Here is a 17,405-nt window from a genome sequence, read left to right as displayed (position 1 = left end):
GGACTCAGAAAACTGAAATCCATTTATCAGCTCTGCCATCTCAGGCGAAATGCTGAAGCCAAACTTTTTAATCAGTGCTTTTAGGTTGGTTTTCAGAGGTCCCAAGCACCTCCCTGCCCCACAGGCTCTGTGCAGAATAAGAGATCCCCAGCCTTCTGGAAAGCAAACCCTCTGGATTGAAAGCCGATCTCCTCTCCCCTGCCCCAGAAGAAAAAAAAAAAGCGAACAAATGAGATTCTACTTGACTTTACTGTGCTTGATATAGGGGGGTTGGAACTAAATGATCTTTAAGGTCCCTTCCAACCCAAAGCTTTCTATGATTCTATATTTTTGGGATATTTGGTCTTACTTCATGCTATCAGGGAAATGAAAGTGTGGAAAGGAGGACACAGAGTTTAAAAGTCTTGGAAAGAATGGACTTGCTTGTGGTTTTCCCCTCATGCAAATAAGGAACAGAAACATTTCCATACCCACCTCACAAAGGGGCCTGTGAGAGTTAATTCAGCTCTCTCTGCAGAAAGTGCCTTGAGATCCACAGATGGAACTTGCCGTAGAAGCGATGCATTACTAAATAATGAGGTACCATCTTATGTGAACAAAACAGACTCGTATATTGCTCCATATGTTTTATAACATTGAGCCCTGTGTTGTTTTCCAACAGACAGATACATTCCAACCTGGAGAGGAGCAAACACATCCCAGAATATTTTGTCTTTTTATTTCTGAGGTGAGGAGATGGTTCCAACAACAGCGTTGTCTCTTTGGGGGTGTTGAAAACAAAATAGGAATGAAAATAAAAAGGGGAGGGGGGGTGGGGGAAAGAAGGAAAGGTTTCATGCAGCATGTTCCAAAGGAACAGGACTTCTCCCTGGACATCTGTCCCTGAACAACAGAGGAGACCTTGGGGCTATCTCAACTGAAAAGATAAATGTGAACGCACACCTCCCCCACTGTGGTTTCATGTATGGACCTGGAGAGTCTCCTCGTGAGAAAAACTCATTTAAGCTTTGGTTCTGCCACTGGAGTCTCCTTTTGCCTCTCTCTAGCTCCCACTGAATTGATACCAACTCCAGTCCAGTCCTCCACACAGCAGCATTTGGCAGCCCGAGGAATATGGGAACTTCAGTTTCTTATTGAATAGTTTTGGCAATTGCACCAAAATGTCATGGTTTTGCTGGGTTTTGATCACTATTTTTAACTCTTCTATTCATATATTCCAAAAGGGACTGAAGGCTGATGTAAAGACAGCAAGCAGAACGCCACTAATTCAAACCCAGGGCTTCCCTCCTCCTCCGATTGTGCTCCAGCATCTTTCAAAATCCACATTATATCCCAAAACTACACACGGGCTGTTGGGTCACGGGAAAGAGATCAAAGGGGGATGAAGGACAACAGGAATTATGCCAAAGCTGCACTGTTATTTCTGAATAACCTACGAAATACCGGGGAGAGAAATGCCGATCTCATGAGGTTCCAGTGTTTACGGGCTCTCAACAGTGAGATGCAACATATCTTCTAAATCACCTTACCCTGCTAGATAGTGAAGTGCAAAATGCAACAAGACAAAAGATTTGAAGGCAAATTTTGATCCACTTGTGTGCAAGGTGCTCCATGAACCCACCACCCTTCTTCCCAAACTGGTACTGTTTCCCTGGCATTCTCCCCCGGTCCCAGGAAGAATCCAGCCCCAACCACTCCATCCTCTCCTCAAAGGCAACTGGGTGCTCTAAAAGCAAGAGGATACCCTGGGGGAAAGGAGGAATCAAATGAGACAAAGACACTTGAAGTAACTGATTTACAGATTCACCATTTACTGGATTCCTTGTGAATAACCATGTATATTCTTGGCAAGTTCAGACATGATACAAGCACACATGCACAGGAAAAATAAAGTCCACTGATCATTGGGTTGATCCTTTCCACTTTTTGTCCTTTCCGGAGAAGTTGGAATCCAGGTGAGTCTCAGACTTTATCCAGAAATGAGTTCATACACTGAGAGAGGACTCTTCCCAATCCTCAGCTCCCGAACGTCTGATGCTTCACAGCATTTCTTGCATAATTCATCTTAAAAGCGGAGTTACCAGCAGGGCAGTCCAGTGAGAAGCATATAATGGCCTGTGATTATCAGGCACAGCTTCTAGGGAACAGAAGCTGTCGGTTCAACTTCTTCTAGTAGCCAGAGGGAGCTGTTTGGAGACTTCTCTCAGGAGCTGACTTAGCTTATGCTCCTCTTTGCCATACAACACACCAAAGGGCATCCAGTCTGTCTCATCTTCCAAAGGCACAAAACAGTAAATAGCACCAGGTTTCGGTCAGCGCGATGGCTCTTTGACATGAGTAGCCACGGTCTGGGAGTCAGCAGCGAGAAACGAACTCTGCCAGAGCTAATCTACTCCTTGTTTCGCAGAAGCCCAAGCCATCCTTCAACAGTTGCTGCTGGAGACCACCCCTTACTTTGAGGAAGGCACGAGAAGCACATATTGTACAGCAAAGCTTATGTTTGTCCTTTTATGCCCTCCCCACTCCTTAAAAACCATACAATTTACACCCAGTGTACCATCAGCCCACTGTTACGACACTGCTGTAGGTGGAGCTCTGTGAGCACAACATCATGGATACAAGGGCCAGCAAATAAATGATTCTAGAAGTGCCAGACATTTCAGTCCAGGAGATTAGAGATCCATTGCCTACAGCATGGGAAGGGCTGTTAAATAAAAACAATCGCAGTTCCAGCCTTCTGCAGCCGCTTTGACTAACATGATAAGCAGAGACACATCTTTCACCTCGGAAAATATCTTGTATATATATATATACACACCATATATATATAAATATATATACCTTTGTATATTGAATACAGTTGCCAGAGCTCTGGGTAAGTGACATAAAAACCAAGCATGACTTGCTCACAGAAATAACATATTGATTCATGACTGCATTTGTGGGGACATGAGAAGGTCTCCTGGCATACAGGTAACCTTATTCACAACCTGGAAAGTTCCACAGAGGAAGACCGTGTACTAGTAAGTACAGGAGCTCTGTATGCCCGGAGACACGAATTGTTGCTTTGCTGATGATGTACTGTGCTTCCTCGGGCAAATCACTTTGTGGTGCCTCTTCCCTTCATATTCCCTCCATCTACTTTGTATAAATCAGCCTTCACCTCTTCTGAGCAAGGAAAAGCCTCTCTCCATGGACTAGAGACTGGATTAGACACTGTGCAATTTCAGGGTAAGCCTGCGAGTTCTGCCTTATATTCATAACAAATCATTACAATCCACAGCATCTTACCCCACAGCATCTCTTGTCTGGGGAGAGCACGGAATCAATCCGCACCACAACTGTAACACAGGAATAAAATTCAGTTTGGGCCCAGGGTGAAATCAAGAGCCACTGCTGTGTCTAAAAGACTGATGCACAGCCCCTCCCCTCAATTAAAGGGTGAGCTGCATGCTGACATTTTACTTGAAACAGCAAAGTCAAATTTTCAGACATTCCTTTGTTTGGCAGAGGAAAAATTAACCTTGGCTGCATCAAAGAGAGAGGCAGTAAAGTACAGTTTGTAAATGCATCACATGAACCTGTGTATACATTTGGATCAAAGGAGTATAACGAGATAGTCTGAATAATACAATGAGATATTCTGAGTAATATTTGATGCACCTAATTACTGAGAACATGCCTAACAGAGCTTTCCAGTAGCAATATCGATGCCCTGCAGGTCCTTGCCCATGCAGCCTGCTCCCCTGTATAGGATCTGCAGATTGTCAACCTGGATTGTGCTCATCGACATCTACAGTCACTGATTCCAGCTAAAACACTCATGCATCTAGAGGAAAAACTGTTTGCTTGGCATAATAGCCATAGTCATCTTACTAAAGACCTAAACCAGCTCCGCTGATGACAATGGAGGTTGTACCATCAGCAAGTGAGACAATGCCCTGGCCTTGGACTTAGACCCCCACATCAAACCAGAGGTCCCAGACCCTTCCTAGATTCTGCCACGCGTTTCCCAATATCGAGAGAAGCTGAAAAAGGACAATCTAGCTCCCCAATTAACTATAAAAAGATCTCAGACTCCAGCAGTCGCTCTCCAATTCCACATCAAACTGATTCAGCCCCATCACAATCAACCCAAGAATGGCTCCTAGCTGATAATTTAATCTTTTTAATGGATCATTTCTAATAGATCTGGCTTTTCTGAAGTGATGAGCTTTTTCTCTATTACTGACTAATATTAAAAATTCCCATTGTACGCATTCATTTCCTCTAGACACTGAACCACCTTATGCAGAAACCATTATTTGGAGAAACAGCCCAATTAACTGTGCAACTACTTGTAACCTTTTGTGTTACTGTATCAGGTGGTGAAGCACTAGCAACCAAATATCCGATCTTGGGGAAATGTAGCATATTATTAGATTTGATGAGATCCATTTTCTTGATGGCTTCTGAAAGATCTTTGCGCTAATTAGCCAAGAATACCACTGAATTATTTAATTATCTCTACTTTTGTGCAATAGAATATGTTGTCATATCACACACTCTATCGTGCTGTTGCTCTGAAATACTTAACGACGTCTTTAGAGTTGGCGATTTCCTTTGTTCTCCCTCTGCAAGTGGGTTTTGGTGGCGGTGCTGGAGAAATGGGGGAGCGGGGAGGGACAGAAAAGGGAAAATAGCCATTTTAAACTAAATTTTTAGGTGTGGGAAAATCTTTACACGTGTTTCTCTCCAGCTCCAGCTCCCTATCCAATACGCAAAACGTGTTTCAGAGCTACAGCACACCCATATCTGTACTGCTAACGCAACACAAAATTCTTTCCAGAGAAAAAGGAAAGAAGACCTGGCTTCAAAAAAATTTTAAACCAGCAAGGAATGTTTTTTAACAAGGAAGAGGTAAGTTATGATAATTCCGCTGACTGGTAGGGTCCTTAAGCATTACTAATTAGCATTTATTGCCTGGATTATTGAAACAATGTGTGTGTTCCCAAGAGTGAAGAAGAACTGGGATGCTCTTTCCTTCTGAGCCCTGGGAAAAGGGCAGAGGAGCGAGAACGCGGTCCAGTTGGCAAGGAGGCTCTTCTTCCAAGCACCAACCTCGTGCCGAGAAACTGGGAAGCGGGTACCTTTTGTCAGCCCACGGTTTGAACTCCTTAACTGCACATCTGCGTCCTGCCTCACCCGCAGAAAAGTGAACAAAATTAGGGCAGCACAAAAGGAAAATGCCCATTAAAATAGTCAAAATCGTATAGCAACGGGTAGAGGTGCGGGTTGACATTTACCTTACATCTGGGTATAGAGTATCTTGTATTATTATTGGGGGCTGTGCGCAAACATACTATGAATAAACACTTCAGTGCTTTAAAGTACTGAAGCACAGCCAAAGAATTCATTGCAGAAATCAAAGAGTTAATAAATTCAACAACAACAACAATAAAAAAAGTCTATTTTGCCATTTTCAACCAGCATTTTGGGTGGGTTGATATGACTTTGTGAAGAGGCTGCAATCAGATTTCAACATAAGCTGCATTGTTAATATCAAGGATTTATAATGTGAATGAAGTTTCGAATTAGAAATTGATTAGAAATTAATCAATCATCTAATCAGCGCTAGCCACTACCCAGGATCCCAGCTATAATTTGGTATCTGGGCCAATAAATCCTTAAGCCCTTTGGAAACGATTCAGGAAAAGACAGACAGTAAAAGTAAGTCTCCATTTTTTTGAGCTGCACTCCTCTGGAACTTGAAATAACGTTAAAACCCTTGAAATAAAAGAGCAACAATGGAAAAGTGCAGAATGCCTCGGACCTCTTCTACCTTTTACTGCCACCAAACCCCGTGCCTTTCAACTTGGGAAAGCAACTTCCAGCTAAGCTCCAACGAGGTCAAAGTCACAGAGCTAAACGCTAGTTGCTGCTCAGACAAAACTCCCAGATGCCAGAGTTTTAAAAATCCTGCGTTATTTTTTAAAATCATAAATACAAAAAACAACAAAAAATGTCTTGCTTTCTTCATCTTCCCCCATTTTAATTATTTGCATCAGATATTGCACAGAATACTTGGGATCATGTTATATTAAATGCCATTAGAGCACATTAGATAGACTTTTAATTGAAACTAGTCCCAGTTTGGTATTATTTTTAGTGTTGAATAAGATTTTCAATCCTTACTAAGCCTGATTTATTCTGTTTCTTAATTAAAATAATGCCTAATATTTATTTTCTTTTCCATTTTTCTCTTAAGATTAAAAAAAAAAGGTCTTTTTGTCCAGAGCTTCCTTTTATTCCAGAGAAAATATACAACTATAGAGACTGATGAAATTATTATTGGAGGAGCTTTGTAACTTCGAGAGAAGAAACCCTTATTATAGCTCTAGGTATAAAGTAAAACTAAATGCAATATCCCTTCTTTTGTCTGCAGAAGGAGGGGAAAAAAAAAACCCAAACCAATGTTGCTCGGATTGATTCTTACTTGTTTACGAAGAAATTATTTATAATAATTTATAATGTCTATTTAACGGCTATTTATAATGTCATTAAGCCTCCCTAAAGGTGATATTTCTGCACGGATCTGGCTCAAAAACCCCACGGACCCGCGTGCGCGAGGGATTTCGAGCGAAAATATCTCCCCTTTCAGCCGCTATTTGCTCTTTTTCTCTCGCTAGAAGCGAGGCGAGGAGAGCGGGGGGGTCCGTTTTTAGGTTTTCCTCTTTCGTTTATTTCTTCCAGACCCTTTTCCCTCCCGTTCCCGTCGCTGGCGGATCCGGGAGGGCCCTTCCCAGCCGCGCTCTCTATCCCTTTAAACCTCCAGCCCCTCTAATTGATGTGTCTGGGCGAGTCTAGACTGGCAGCGATGGAACCGGCTCCCAATTATGCTCCTCACCGCGCCGGGGCTCAGCTCTGTCCCCCCCCCTCCTCCTCCTCCTCCTCCTCCTTCCTCCTCCTCCTCCTCCCTCCTCTCCATCCCCGGCTTTGCCGCAGCCCCGCGCAACTCCCGCCCCTCCTCCGCACCGCGCAGACAATAGCGGGGCTCCCAGCGCACCCCCCAGCGCCAAAGGATGCAGAGAGGGGGGGATTCCAGGTGTTACAGGCACCCAGCGAGCCCCCAGGCAGACAAAAGCCCTAAAAAAAGCACCTTCTGAAGTCAACCCCCGCTTTTCTTTTTTTTTTCCCTATTTTTTTTTTTTTTTTTTGCTATCTCGGAGGTGAATTAGTGGACAAAGGTCCAGCGCATCGTGTTCTGCTTCCAGGTAATAAGAGAATAAACCCAACTCGCAATAAGTTTCTCGCTTTGCAAGGCGAACAATACACAAATTCAGAATTAAAAGGCTTTCTCGGCATTTTTTTACGGAGATAAAATTACAGCGTCAACAAAAAGCACCTAAAAAATTATATATATAATCAAACAAGCAGCCTTTTCCAGTTCGATTACTCTGAAATGCATCCTAAGCTATGAGATACCAAAATGTTCCACCGACAATTCATCTTTGGTGCATTGTGGGTTAAGGAAAAACATTCGCATTCAAATATCGAACAGGAATTTGGTGCCATAACAAGGTACAGTAACTCTGGCATAAATCGCCTTTGCAGAACAGAGATCAGAAATACAGTTCCAACCATAATTCATTTTACAGCAACAGGAGAAAAAAAAAAATCTAATAGAGACAAAACAGCAGCAGGAAACATTTTTTAACAATTCTGGTTTACACATAATTTTGAGTGGGAAAGCAGGAAAGCTGCAAGTTCTCCAAAAAGGACTAAAACAACAAAAAAAAAACTCCAGCATTTGCTCAGAATTTCTTTTCCGCAGCTTCCAACCCTCGGCACACGCAACCATTTTATTCTTTTAGTTTATTTTTAACCTAACGCTCTGTAAGATCCAACCCATCTCCTGGCTTTTTTCCCCCCCCAATTTTTTTTTTTAATTTTTTTTTATTTTATTTTTTTTTTTTCCCCTCCCGTGTGTGTCCGTAGAGCACATTTCCAAGATTAATCGTTCGGTTTTAAACTTGGAAGCATGAGGCATGCTGGGATTTCAGCTGAGGTCAAGCACCAATGTACCGAGCTGTTACTCTTACGCTCTCAGGGTACTCTGTGCTGCTCTCAAGAAGGAGGGAGGGGGAAAAGGAGAGAGAGAGATGCTCTATGCAGTGGCCTGCAGCAAGGCAAATCTCTCTTTCCATCTGAAAACACAGGCATGTATGTTATTATACCTCTATATGTCAATATATATATATATATCAGGTTTTATTTCCCTATATCCACATTTATCCTCACATATCCATGTGGTACCTACACACACACCTCAATATCTGTATTTACATGCATCCCTATCGTGTCTATCTTATCTACACACGTATAATAATCACTCTATGTCTACACACACAGACACCCCCATATCTGCATCCGCTGTAAAATTATCCCTCGAATAGACACACACACACACAAAAATCTCTTTGGCGTTCAAACCCCGGGGTTTAATTTGAGATGAGATTATTATTTTATTTTTTTTTGTACAGTAAACGGCCACAACCACCGCCCTACGGTTCGCCGATCGACCCTACGGAGGAAAAAAATGATTTTTTTTTTCTTTTTTTCCCTTAAAAGGTCTACTGAATGCTATTTGTATGTGTGTGCATCCGTCTCTCTCTATACACCCGCGCGCACAAATATATACAGAGATAGGGAGGATATCTCGATAAAATAAAATAAAGATGTCAAAGCACAACTCACAGCTCCCAAGAGCCTAACCCGTGGATTTAAAAGCTAAACATCACAAGTTAGGGTCTCAGGGATTGAGAGGGGCGCAACGAACTAGTTCTGGCGAATGCAAAATAAAATAAAATGAAACAAACAACAGGGATAAAAAAAAAAAAATAGAAGAAGAAGAAGAAGAGGGAAAGAAGAGCAGGCAATTCATGGCTCGAGATTACAAAACAGGACACACAGGTGGAAGGAAAGAGCTTCTCTAAGGACCCTCTGTTGAGAGAATACATTCCATTTTTAATCGTTTTCTAGAAAAATGACAAGGCAGGTTCCTTACAGCTTCCAACACGGTCGCTCGCGACAAATAACGCGCTCGGTCCCCGCATTGAAATAAAACGAAGAGGGAGAAAGGCAGGGAAGTTTGGGGCAGTGACGGAATTATTCTCATTGTTTGGAGGAAGAGGAATGCGGGAATAAGAGCAGGAACAGGGCAGGCTCGCTCCCTCCAGCCGCCTGGCACAAAGCAGCATCCAGAGCCGCCTCCCCGCCCCCTCCGGATGGCGAAAAAACCCGAGCCGAGAGGCAAAAAATCAGGTAGAAAACTCACCATTTGGAAGCGGGGGAGGCTCCGATCTCCAGCGCCAAGAGCAGGGGGGAAAAGCCCGGCGGAGGGGAGGCGGGAGGATGGAGGGATGGGAGGAGGAGGAGGAGGAGAAGGAGGAGGAGGAGGAGAGGGGGGATGGAGGGATGGAGGGATGGAAAGGGGGGGGGGGGGGGGGAAGCGGGAGGGCCCCCCGGGTTTGGGGTTAGGGGTAGGGGGGTAGGGGCAGTGCCCGGAGCAGGGCTGGGGGTGCCCGGAGGGTTTTGACACCCCGAGCGAGCGATTTGCGAGTGTGCGGAGTGCGCAGAGCCGGGGGAGGGAGGCGACGGGTGGGTGGGTGGGTGTGTGCAGCCGGGCGAGCCGCTTGCATTTTTAAAACATTTTTTTTTTTTTTTAAAAAAAAAAAAAAGGAATATATCAAAAAAAAAAAAAAAAGGAGGGGGGGGAAGGAGAAAAAAAAAAAAAAAAAAAAAGAACCAAATTCCTCCGCAGCTCCTCGCTTACCGCCCTCCTCCCTCCTCCGCGCTCCCCACCAATGCTGTTGTTATGATGATGGTGATGATGATGATGATGATGATTAAGGGGCTGGGGGGTCCGCTTCCATCAGCGGGGGGGCTGGAGCCAGCCCGGGGGCAGCTCTGCTGTCAGCATCCCGGCCAGAGAGGAAAAACCTGGAGGGAAAAACCCCGCTGTCCCCGGGAGAGGAGGGTCCCCAGCCCCGCCAGCGCCGCACACACACAAAAGAGGCTCCTCCATCCTGCACCGGCTCCTCTCTCCAAGCACCTTGTGCCACCCCAGCCAATGGAAATTTTTTTTCACCGGCCATAACGGGGAGAAGGATCCCATCCCCGCTCCGCCACCTCCTTCTCGCTTCTCCCTTTCCCCTTCTCCCCGCAAATAAATAACGTAACAGCTGCACCCTCCACCCCGTCTCTGCCACCGCCTCGGGCCCAGCGGGGAGAAGCCCAAAGGTCCCGCTGAGGTTGAGTTTAAAATCCAGAAAAAGGCTGCCGACCCCCCCCTCCGCCCCCTTCCCCGCACCCATCATCATCATCATCATCATCATCATCATTCACTCCGCTCCTTTTCTCACCTCAAGCAGTCTGAGCCCATTCACCAAAGTCCTTCCTCGTCCAGGATCTCAAATCTTTTTTTTTTTTTTTTTCTGGTTGGCTTTTTTTTTTTTTTTCCTCCTTCCTTCTGGATCAGCCAGTCCCGACATCATTAAACTATAGTCCTCCTCCTCTTCCTCCTCCTTCCTTCTCCCCCGCTCTGTCTCCCCCTCTCTCTCTCTCTCTTTTTTTTTATTTCAAAAAGGGGGAGTGAGGGGTAGCTGGGGGGGGAGTAGACATAGCTGCATGAAGTGGCTGCCTTTTAGAAAGCACATTTAATCTTTACTGGCTCCCCTAGGCTTCGATGAAGTAGAAGGGAAAGGAAAAGGAGAGGAGAGGGGGAAAGAAAAAATACAGGCAAGGGAGGCTGTTGAGGGACAGCAAGCATCAGGCTCAAATCAACGACCAGATGAAAATGTACTAGACCACACTGCCCCCTCTCTTCCTCTCGCTCTGTCTCCGTCTCTCTCACACACTCTCACTCCTGGAAAGCTTCAGTGTCTGGTTACAGACTCTTTTGGATCCTTCCCCCCCCCACCTTCTTCCCTCCCCACCCTCGCCCTTTGCCAACTATCCTAGAGATTCCTTGCATGCCTACTTAAATCTTGAACAGAATAAGGACCCGGCTCCCTCCGCCACCAGCCTCGCACACCACCCCCTGCACCCCCAAGCCCTGCTCCCCCCTCCCCAATAATCCTTTAAGCTCCCGGGAGGAACCCGCAGAGCATCCCATCCCCTTCCCCACCACCTTCCTTCCTAAGGGGGTGCAAGGGAAGGAGAAAAAAAAAAAAAAAAAAAAATTATTAGGGGATGGGGGGGAGTGGGGGTGTTGGGGTGCAGCCCTTCGCTTAGCATCCCTCTGGATCTGAAACAATAAAACCCGCTGCTTCTATCTGGGTTGGCTCCCACCACCATCACCACCACCACCCCGCTTCGCCGCCCGTGGAAATCGCACGCCCCACGTCTGCGAGCAGACTGCCTGGCTCATGCCCGTGATGACTTTGGAGCTGACAATCTCCTCTCCTCGACCCCCCCCTCCCCGCCTCCACACCCACCCCTCCGCTCAACGGCAGCCCCGCTCCCCCTCGCACCAAGACTATATTTGCAATATGTGCTAATTTACCAGCTATATGCCCTTGGATTTTAAAATGAACTCATCAGTCAACGTTTCTAGTAGCGATGCTCCCTCTCCCTCACACACACCCTCCGCTGCAGACATGTTACTCATTCTCCAAGCATTTCCTCTCCCAATGTCCGTCGGACGCATCTACACTTCATTGATCAAACCAAATCCCTCGATAACAATAAATAATAATACAGACAGTTAACATCAGCGGGGAGCGGAGCAGGGGAGGAGGTGGGAAGGGGGGTGGAAGAGACAAAGATGACGACTAAATCTGCATTGTGCTTTATGAAGCCGAGCCCTGCGTTTGCGGAACGATGTGCACGATGTTCGATGCGCGGCACGATGAGAACAGGTATGGCCCCAAGGCAGGAGACCCAGTTAGGATTTAGGGACCTCACCTGAGACCCTCCTCGTCCGCCCCAGCGATGGGGACGGGCAGTGGGGCAGCTGCTGCCTCGTACCTGCCTCCGCTTGCGGGAACAGAAGGTGCTCCTCGCATAAAATATAGAAGAAATCAATAAAGGAGGGGGGTTTTCTTTGTTCGGTTGCCACCGCACAGGTGTGCTTAGAGGTAGCCGTGAATCCAAAGAGCCTGATGGGCGGGGGTTTCAGAAACACCTTCTTAGCTCCCACTGAAATCTGTTCCCTTTGTATTGAAGGCAGAGAGCACCAACGCAAGAAACCAGGTGAGGAGGACGGTCTCTACCCCTCCGTTACCCCCATCGGGTATTTCAAGGGTTTCTGCGGCTTTATTTCCTACATTTCTGGGGAGGCTAAAGCAGAGGAGAGGCAGGAGAAGCCTCCTCTTGGGATTTGGGCTGCTTAGACATCTTGTGTGGGTCTGGCAAAGAGAAAGTGACTGCAGTGTAAGTGTTCGGGAAGTTGGGAGGGTGGGGCTATCTAGAAATCTTTGACTCACTGGGGTAACTCCCTGAACGCAGGAATGAAATTATTACTCAAAGCGCTGCGTTTTATGAGCGGCAGCCTTCGAATGAAATTCCGCATGCACACAGGGGTTGAAACAAGGAAAACAAACATATGGAAATAAATATACGATGCATAATTAAATTATCAGGTGCAATGCAGAAGTCCCTGGGTGGTAGAGGAGGTGGGATTATGCAGCCAAGTCAGTCCAGGAATCCATGGCTACAAATTTTCTTATTTATACCGACATAATCCTGATTGACATCAGCCCAGATAGAGGAAGAATCAAACCCTGCGTGCTGAAGGATCTAATCTTTGGGAAAGTCGTCTGGATTAGAGAGCCTGTATCTGCCAACCATCCTTTCACTCCCCTTACAGATGCCCTCACCCTCACAAGATTTTGCCATCACGCAGAACAATTTACATCCATTGTCTTTTCCCCATTCTGTTATCTTTCTTCCCAAAAATTGTGGGTTGGTTGTTTTATTTTTTTTTAAGTTTTGCTGCAAACACATAATTTCTTTATACAATTTAACCAAGCCTTTGGAGGATACTTATTTCAAGCAGTTAACACCTGACCCCAATTTTTGTGGGTAATTAGTGAGCTAGATAACCACACAAAGTGGGTAATTATTTAGTACCCAAGGGTACCGTACAGGAGGGTAGAGGCTGGCGATGTTAACAAAAGCACATTGCTAATTATTGTATCTATACTGGTGATGTTTTAAGAATGGTTACTCCATCTAATGATCCATGATAAATCAGTAAACTATTTTGCTTGCCTTAGCATAGACGCGTGGTCTAACCAAGGGCAGGACGTGAGGGCAAAGCAAACTCAAGCTCCAACTTTGGAATATGCGCCAGGAGAAGCGAGAGGCATCCAGTTGGAGGAGGAAGCAAGACTGGAAGCATCTGCTCTAGAACAGCAGCAGCAGAGCCTAAGAGCCATCACTAATAGCTAACAGGTTGATTGAGACGACCTGAAAGGTCCCCGTAGGAAGAAGCCTCTAGAGTTCTTCTCAGGGTCTGCTTCTTGCTTAGGTAATGTGGCTGAGCTGATGGATCTTTGTATTCAACAATAACCTTAATCATGTTTTAACTGAGTTCAGTCTTATTGAAAACCGCTTTGAAGGCCAAACAAGTGAGGCATTTTGTGTTTGTGGAAGGTCAGGGCTGAAATGCAAGAGAGTAGAACTGGGGGAGAAAAAAAAAACCACCTGTATTTGATGTATTTCAATTATCTGCCACCTCAAATATTTACATTGCAAAAAACGCATTTCCCCATGGAAAATATTGACTCCTCAGTAGATTATTTTTTCCACAAGTTTAAGAAGAAGGAAAAGATGGGAACTATTTTGAAATAGATACAAAATAAGAAAGAATCAGCCACCAAATAAAACGGTTTTGGTCATTAGAACCCTGTGAAAAGAAGTGTTTTGCTGCAAGCAGATCCATAATCTTACACACAGCAGTCACTAACCGCTGACCACTGTTTGCAGCATTACACACGCACTTAAGAACAATCTTCAAACCAAGACATTACGCTCAGTGGAAAAGCACTTTCCTTTTTTTAATTGCTTTTGTGAATCATCACTAACATCCAGACACTTAATTTACTAGACGCCAGTAACCTTGTTTTTCAAAGACCCAAATTCCAAAACCTAAGGACCTCCAGGCTGGCACAAAAAAGACAGAGGAGTCATTCTCTTTCGATCATAGCCATGGATTTAACTGAGCTTGCTGCTTTGGGATCATTCAAGCCAGGCATTACAGAAGGAAACACAAATGGCCACGTCACCTGGCACTGTGACCACCAGGAATTTGAAATTGTTGGCCTGAAAATCGTTCTCTTGTTTAAAAACAGGCCACAGCTCTGGAGTCCTTTCAGCCCTGAGCATGACTGTTCGTATTATCAATGTGAACAGGTTAAAAAGGACAAAGAACCCTCAAATTTCAGATCTAGGGATAAGTTCAGAGCAGCAATGAGGAAGACACCCGCTCGCTCTGAACCGCACCAGAAGACTGAAGCTTCTTTTATGTGCTACAGGCTATTTAACCATCCAGCAACTTATAACGTTTGGCTGCTACCATGCTGGGGTGGGTGCAAATAACCCTGTATCCCTAACCCTCTTAGGGACCTGGTTTGCAGGAAAAGTCCTTCCAGAAGTAGAGTGAGAGGAAGTTTGCAGAGAAAAGCTGGAAAACAGAAAGGAAGAATGAATTTAATCACAGGCACAGGTTCAAAGGAAGAAGAGGCCCGTATAGGTGCAAAGTTATAGCAGAAAGCAGAGTGGAGACATCTGTTCCTACTTTTTTTTTTTAGGACAAATTGGAAAGAGTGATTCAAAGGAGAAGACACACAGGAGAAAGGATGCTCAGCTAGAGATGAAGCTTCAGGGGCTTCAGCATTAACTATATAAACTATTGACTACTCAATAACTTCACTCTAGACAAACTAGACAGGCAGCATTTAGGAAATGTAAAATAACACTTCCCTCTCAGCTGTATGGAGAGCATGTATGATTATATGTGAGAACAGTTTATGAATGAATGTAATTTATTCAGTGGAGTAAAAAGCACTTTCTAATGCAAATGAAGAACCCTGATGATGTGAGGAAAGGTACTAGTTCATAGCGTGGGGCACGTCCATGGAAAGCAAAGTTGGATAAAGGTGTCATGATTTGGGCTCTACCAAGTGAGGAGTTTGACAACCAGAAGCTTCTAATTTGAACCTCACTGGCTTGTATATCATTGTCCAATTCCACATCAAGTCAGTGAGAAAAACACTTCACCTCTTCCTACCTTGCTTCCCCATGTATAGAACCATCACGATAATGCTTACCTGTCCTTGGAGTGGTTTGAGGTCCTTGGAAGAAAGCTGCTACGTCCACATTACTTTTGTTATCTTCATTTCACATCCTGTTAGTCAACAGAGGATGGAGTGTGGTTGAAGACCACGTAAATTCCCTTTCGTGTCCAGCAATTCCTTTAAACCTGGCTTACCCACCGACTTTCACCTCCAAACTCAACAAGGCATCTGTTACCAAAATACCTCACCTAAGCACTGTCTTGACAGCAACACAGCTTAAAAAGTTGTTGTTGCATTTTCTCTCCATCCCTTCATTCTGCTAACAGGTTTCTCAAAGACTTTTTTGCTCCAACCGTATCAATCCCTGGATAATGGAGAACAATTAAAATAATAAGGTGAGAAAGCCATAAACAGCTCTATCCCAAGGTGAGTAGAGCAAGAACAAAATGAGGCAGCGCTGTTCACCTCCTGGTGAAAGGGCCTGGAATTCTGCACCAGTCAGTGCCCTTGTTGAAAACAAAGCTTTGGGAAATGGGAAGAGTTCAAGGAAAGGTCAGAGGATGTAACAGAGAAAGGTTAGAGAGATTAATTCAACTGATATCAAAGAAGGAGTATGAGAAGAGGGAATGCAGTACCTAGAGTTATGTGCATCTTGTCTATTGGGAGTTAACATTTGGCCCTTAGCCATGGGTTCTCCTGTACACACCGGATTTATCTGAACTCTGAAACTCAAGGGGAAATGCAGATTTACATGGATGAAGTCACGCAAAAAAAGTATTCCATCTACTCCTGCATGATTTGCCATTTCCGTATCACATAAAGCACCTGAAACCCCTCATATTTCACATGGTTCCAAATAAGACTCGATTCTCTTAAAAGAGAACAAAATCTCCAAGAACCTCACTAAAATTTCAGATAAATCTAACCTGTTTTGAGCTGCTGCCTTCATTTCTTAAGATCTGAGGCTTCACACTGGGAGACTGACAAATGGTAAAATATTTCAGTTGCTAAGAGATGAGCTGTATTAATATGTTAACCTACAAGGGTGCTACAAAAACTCTCTCTCTGGTCAACATTTAATGCTTTTTAAAATTTACTTGAAATTTCAATAGGGTCATTGCATAGAAAAGTGTCTCTCAATCAACTCTTTCTTTTTCTTTCTGAAAAAGCCAGTAAAAATGATATATGTTGAGGCTGAGCAATTAGAATCTAAACTGCTGAACCTAGGTTCAACCTCAGAAACATACATAAAGTTTAGGGACATTTGGGAAATCTGATCTTGCAGAAAAAGTAGAAAATTAAATGAAAATTAGAAAGATTAAGAGCAGACCTGGAATGAATCATATTCCAAAAGGCAAGAAGTGCTAGGGTCACTCAGTAAAAAGAAATTGTAATTCCAAGGTTGGAGGGCAGTATCTGCAGCCTGCGGTCCCCAGATCTATTCCCACACCCCAATAAATTCATTGTGGACCCTCAAACCTGCAGCCCACTTCTTGATTCCCCCCACCTAAACCCAACACAAACAGGTAACTATTGCAGATAAGGAATTGTGATTCTGAGCCTTAACTAACATCTGTAAAGAGCCCTGAGAGATCACAGGGACGTGAAGAACCTCCAAGCATCATCCTTAAGCATCCCCCAGACCTCCAGTCGGACTCGCAGCCCTTTCCACCAGCACTGGCTTCCTTTTTAAGGAGAGGGTGGAATTCTTTCAAAGATAAACCAGAGAAATAAATGTTTTTCAGGTTTTCCAGTCACAGCCTCCAGTTGACCCAACTAAAAAAAGCCACAAGATGTGAGGGCATATATCAACAAAATACTTGTCTCAGCCACTGCTTAAGAATTAACCCAAAAGGTAGGACACCATAGCGTTTTCTACCACTCGCCACGGATCCCTGTGGAGGGAGAGGGTGGAAGCTGGCACAACGAGCTTGAGGAGTCCGGAATCGGTGGTGATGAGAGTAGTGGCGAGGATTCAAAAGCCCTGTTCCTATTCCCACTCCTGCCGCTCGCCGCGCTCAGTGTCTCGGGCAAGCCCCTCCATCTCTTTGTGCTGCCTCTTCTGCCTGCCTTGTCTATTTAGACTGCAAGCTCCTGGGGACAGGGAGTCCCTCCTCACAGCGT

At 44.8% G+C, this 17,405-nt stretch overlaps 1 long non-coding RNA gene across 4 annotated transcripts in view; it reads right to left on the bottom strand.

Annotated features, from left to right (window-relative positions):
- Positions 1-1,787: 1,787 nt before the first annotated feature.
- Positions 1,788-17,405, bottom strand: part of LOC138730918 (uncharacterized) — a 42,650-nt gene continuing 27,032 nt past the window's right edge. For 3 of the 4 annotated variants that reach the window (XR_011339112.1, XR_011339111.1, XR_011339110.1), the window contains 2 exons: positions 15,315-15,391; positions 1,788-2,704 (listed from right to left, as the gene is read on the bottom strand). This is a non-coding gene — a long non-coding RNA (uncharacterized lncRNA). Of the gene's footprint in view, positions 2,705-13,792; positions 14,669-15,314; positions 15,392-17,405 lie in introns of those variants that run through there. The other variant, XR_011339113.1, reaches the window with a different exon arrangement.

This window comes from Phaenicophaeus curvirostris, chromosome 25 (genome assembly GCF_032191515.1).
Source record: "Phaenicophaeus curvirostris isolate KB17595 chromosome 25, BPBGC_Pcur_1.0, whole genome shotgun sequence".
NCBI lineage: Eukaryota > Metazoa > Chordata > Aves > Cuculiformes > Cuculidae > Phaenicophaeus > Phaenicophaeus curvirostris.
Note: the sequence above shows the minus strand (reverse complement) of the source record. Positions and strands in the feature narration are given on the sequence as shown.